The following is a 6182-nucleotide window of genomic DNA, read 5'->3' on the forward strand; positions in this document are numbered from 1 at the left end:
TAAAGAAGTTAAAAATGTTTTAAACAAAGCATAAGCTCTTCCATGAATCCTTTAGCAAAACAAAAGCAGAGCAAATGTATTAATTGAAATGAATTTAGCATAGAAGTTAAACAACTTCAGATTCACAAATGAGTTGAATTGAAAAGTAAGAAATGAATTTAGAAGATAACATCTACTAAATGAGCTCATAATAAACATAACTTGATTGATGAGAAGATAGATAGAAGGAATAAAAAGATAAATCAAATGAACGAAAAAAACAAGTGAATGATATAACTGGATGTAAATAAAAATTAACTCAAATATTATAGCTTCACCTAAGAAAACAATACATAGAAACCTTAAAGATCATCTAAAAGAACATCACCAATCCATGGAAAGAAAATTAAAGACTAGCAAAAAGAAAATTTCCCCAAAGTCTCCATCTACTATGCCTTTGCTTCCTCTTTTATCACTCAACACTCTCCATGAAACATTTTTAAGAACTGAATTCTTTGAAATCCCCTACTAAAAATCTATTTTTTTTATGTATGAGCTTATCCATCTTTTTTTAATTTCCTTGTTTTCTCACATGGCAATGAGGTCTACTAACTCATTCTTTGCCCTCTTCTGGTTCACTCCTACTAGAAAAACCAATCATTAATGAACAACATTATCGTCTTTACACGAGAATCACCCTACCAATAGAGAAATACGATCAACACAAGGATACAAAATAATAAACGTGAAAACTCCAAAATAACATCGTGTAAAATTTTTTACAACACATAGACAACTCTCTCATGTCTTTTGACCCCAAATACACTCGCACTCTCCAAATGAAGAATATAACTCAAATTGAACTAAGATTGAGGAATATATAAATAATAATCCTAAGGAAGTACAGTAAATCATAGGATGGATGCCTAAAAGTTAAGTCAACAACACTTAGACTTTTACACTTATTGACAAAGACAATAAACTAAACGAAGGACATTAGATGAGAAAACAAGAACAAGAGAAAATTATGCTAGTTTAGATTGAGCCTATAAAACTCTACAACGGTTGGCACTTGTTCAAGGTTATAAGTAGAGATGTGAACAAGAAATTGTTATCCACCAAAGTTAGAAGCATCTAAACAAATTAAGAACATGTCTCGAGCATTAAGGAAATGAGGATCTTTAATATTCACTCATTAAAACAAAATGCACTCAAGATTAAAAGAACTTTTGAATTTTACGATCCAGAATGTCACTTATAAAATAATTTTAACTGTTGGATTCAAATAAAATTTTGAATTTCAAATTATACAATTATTCAAATAAAACACAATCTAAAAGTTTAAATTTATCTTAGATTACAAATTTATAATATAATTTGGACTTTAAGATTGACTTATTTAAAACTTAAGTTATTTAATTGTACCGTAGTATCAAAAGTTGCATTCCTTTGTGATCACTCTTTCAAGTACTTCAATAATGATTGTTGATAGAAATGGAAGAATTTTGGATCAAAGCATCATATTAAATTGATAAGTTATCTCACATGGGTAAATTGTTTAAAAAATTTGTGACAACAAGATGATATAATTGAAAGAGATTTCATTCAACTTTTTATAACATATGAGATAAATCAAATATATTATTTGTGAAAAAAAAATGTGACATAAGGCATATGTTATAATGTATTTTTATGTATATACTTTATATACAAATTGATTTGGTGAGAGTAAATTTTTAACTTGATTTTGTAATTGTCATTGAGATTTGATACATAAATAAACAACAGGAAAGACAAACATATGATAATGCCTTAACACGTGACATTGACATTGACTTGATATGAGGGACAATGTTGACTTAATACATGGAAACTTTTTTAAATTAAGAAAAAAATCTTTTCTTTTAAATTAAGAAACTCCATAAACTGATATGTGACACACAATGTTCATCTTCTGTTAACAATTTAGACAACATCATGAAAAAGGACAAAATTGAACATAATTTACCAAAATAGGGACCGTATTGAACATCTAAGAAAAATGAGTTTCACATTGAACAAAATCGACCAAAATAAATATCAAAAGAGTATTTAAGCAAAAAACTTATGAACAGTCTTAGTACACTTTTTTAGCTATAAAACTCATGTCTTTACCTATTATTGCAACAATTCCTAGAATTCATAAGAATTATAAAATTGAACTATAAGATTGAGGAATATGTACGTGAGAGTCCTAAGGAAGTACAATAAGTCATAAGATGGATGTGTAAAACTTGAGTCAACGACACTTACACTTTTGCATTTCTTGCCAAAGACAAGAGACTAGACGAAGGACATCAGATGAAGAAACAACAAGAATAAGAGAAAATTATGTTAGTTGAGATTGAGCCTATAAAACTCTACACGTTGTTAGCACTTGTTCAAGATTATAAGTAAAGATGTGAGCAAGAAATTATATTCTGTCAAAGTTAAAAGCATCTAAACCAATCAATAACATGTTTCAAGCATTAAGGAAACGAAGATATCTAATGTTCACTACTTAAAACATAATGCACTCAAGATTAAAAGGACTTTCATGTAGTTTGTAATATGGTTAAAGTGAAGGTATGATAAGAAAGAATCCATGTTAACAATCATCAAAAAATGAGGAACAATGAGGAAAGAATTGAAAATGTAAACCTAACCATTCCATTCTCATCAAGGTTGATACTTAACACAAAACTCCTCTCCTTCTTTTCATTTTATCAATCGTCACTCCTTTCATTTCCTATCTCTTCTCATCAACACATTCAAATTTTCTTTTTAGATTTTTCTTTTTCTTGTGATATTTCAATTTTTCATCCTACTTCTTTGAACTTTTCATAACGTATTAGATGAACACAACACTTCTTTCTCACACTTAAACTTCTCGTTAATTTCTCATATAGTTTTCAAAGCTCCTCAAAACTTAGCGATTAAATTTGATCTTGATTTTATAGTTTCAAGGCTTGACTGAGAAATCATCATAAAATAAGATCAATTAAGACAAAAAAGGGATGGAAAGGAAAATTTTGTAAGGTAAGCTATTTGGCTAAATAGTTTATTATAGTTTTTTAATTTTTTTTGTTTTTAACTTATGGATCAACTTATAATTTTTTTTCTCCCTTCTAACTAGCCAATCAACTCCTTCTTAAAAAAGAAAAAAGAAAAAACAAGTTCACGAGTGAATTGAGAGATATTTGAAAAGAAAAAAAAAATAAATGAGTGAGTTAGAGATGAAAGACAAAAATATTATTTGTGTCATGCCATTGATGTCAAAACCCAAACCATAGTATATAAGAAAAATAAAAAGTAGTTTAAGATATTCAATTGCAAATATGTTTATAATATATTTTGTGTATTTGAAAGATAGAAGGCAGCATTTGCAAGCATTGTTTTTACAGACGAGATATAAAAAAGCATAGAATTAGCAGTTTTGAAAAGACGATGTTAAAGAAGGGTTGAAGAAAGGAAGGAGCAAACGGACAAAGTGATTGAAAGGCACATGTAATGTATGCATAAGAATGCGCGTGCGCATTCCACCGAGGACCAATTCCACGTGCACATGTTTTCTTTCCACGTATCAACAACAAACCTAGTTCTGCTCTTTCGTTTACCTTTTTCCATTCTTAGATAATTACCCATTTCACACTCTCAATATTCTATAACATTCTTAATTCTCTATCAACTAACTTCTTTCTCTTCCCATGGATGTGCCAAACCAATGTCTGCTATTTTATGCATAAAGAGACATAGCCATGCTTCGATCACAGTCACACAAATTATATATTTATTATTTAGTTTTTGTCTGAAGACTATAAATATACATATAATATATGAGTTCAGAAGATATTGTCTGTGTGTCCTCTTTCCTTCATGTTCTCGAGGAAGTTGGAGGCCACTCCTGTGTCAGAATTCAGAACCAGATTCTGATCTCACCATTTCAATCAACTTTGAAATGCCACACTATCATATTCTTCTATAAGCCATTCATGACACTTATTTATACAAGAACTATTACTATATTTTAAGTTTAACCTAACTCCAAACTATAAATAAAACTAATTTATAATATATATAAGTGCATCTTATTTTATAAGTATTATAAGCTGATTATTTAAAGTTGAATTAAACTTAAAATATATTTATAACATAGACACTTCATTTTATGTCTCATTCATATTTTCATTTCCTTTACTTGTAATATCATTACTTCAAACAAGCATTATCAAATGCAACACTTCAAAAGATTATTGGGTTCGGAAAGTCTAAATCTCATACTTATTAGAGACATGAAAATTGTAAGGAACGTCAATCTGTTGAAGTTAATTTTTTTTATTAAGTCTTTCTAGTAAATTCTAGACACTTTCATGAGAAAGTCAATTCTTCGTTTTGTTGGTCGGTTTATACAAATACAGTATTAATAAAAAAAAAATTGATATAAGAATTACTTGTATCGAATTTTTTTTTCAGAAATTTCAGACAGACATGTCTATTGATGTCTTAAAATAACATTATAAGAAGATCAGCATTAAGTATTGATGGTCAGGAACAGTAGACCAATATTCCATTAACTTAAAATTTTGAATTGAAAATGGTGTAATCTTCCTAGAAAAAGCTATGATATTATGTGTAATGTAAAAACATTCTCTCTTGATAAACATAAAATATAAATAGTTATCTTTCATATATATATGCACCAGAGATACTGGAGGCAAACTGGACATGTGATAAGGAGTTAAGCATGTGTGAAGAACTAACTCTAAAGTATTTTTTTAATATTATTCTGAATTGATTCAATGGCATTCTAAATTCCTAACTCTTGTTTCCATGGGATAAAAGGAGTACCAATCTGTCTCAATGCAGAGTGTTTAAACTGATAAGTAAGAAGTCATTGCAATAGGAAGACCTGACTGCAAAATTTTAAACTTTAGAAGAATATTTAAATTCTAAATTACCTTCCAACACATGCATGGGAAGAATCAATCAAATTCACGAGCATATATTGGAATGAGATCCACTATAGTCTTAGACAAAAAAGTTATATAAAAAAAAATTGTATTTATTAGTAAACCATGACATTGAGATTTGAAAATGAGCTTAGTCCACTGGACTGGTCTAAAATAGCTGCAAAACATATCAACTTAAAACTAAAAGGTTTACAATAAACGGATCAAGTTAAACTACAAAATCTGCAACTTAATTAATTGAACTGAATCATAATCCATTCATTTTAAAATTGCTTAAAATGAACTTAAGTTTAACTAGCCTGTAAATTTATGGATTTAGTTCATTTCATAAATAATTATTGTATATAAAATTATCGTGTTAAAATTTATTTTATAATATGTATGTATTATATTTATATATTATATTATTATATTTAAAATTAAAATTATTTTGTTAACATGATTTCAATTTTAATTTTTTTTAAACAGAGTCATCCTGGATAACAAGGAATTCTTTCTATTTATAATATTAGTCCAACCACCATAAATCTATTAAATAAGTTATCAGGATCAAGTTTAACTGATACATTTAATAGATCTACATATTTTCTAAATAATATATGTGCCAAAATTTGGGGTATTTATTTATCCTCGTATGAAACTTAAAAAAAAGTAATTTTTTATTTGAAGAATTTAAATTTTAAATGTTTTCTATTTGAAGAATTTAAATTTTTTTTAAAATAAATTGTTTAGATGAAGATATTAAAATAAAATTAGAAGTGAGAAATTTTAAAAGACTGTTTTAAATAATTAAAATAATAAAATTTAAAATTCACTTAAAGGAAATTAAAATTCTACAAATTAAGAGTTTTTCATTGATTGTAAGTTTAAAAAGTCGACTCATCAATTTTAGGTTGAATCAAGTCATCTCACCATCTAGTTCAAGCTGACTCGGCAGTTAATCGAAACTGGCTTGACTCGATCTTTAGTCAAGATCAAAGGTCGAGTCAACTAGTTCTGAACTAATGATTGAGCTGAATGGATCCAAGCCCAAAGTCGACTCAAGTCACCCAGGCTAAAGGTTAAATTGTGTTGGTATGTGCCGATTTGGCATAAACCAAAGGTCGACCCAATTCGGCATAAACTGAAGGTCAAGCCGATTTGGCATAAACCTAATAGGCTAGAACTAAAGGTCGAGTCGAATCAGCCCGGACCGAAGGTTGGACCAAGTCAACG

Source organism: Vigna umbellata, chromosome 6 (assembly GCF_029865625.1).
Source record: "Vigna umbellata cultivar VRB3 chromosome 6, Vumbellata_1.0, whole genome shotgun sequence".
Lineage (NCBI taxonomy): Eukaryota > Viridiplantae > Streptophyta > Magnoliopsida > Fabales > Fabaceae > Vigna > Vigna umbellata.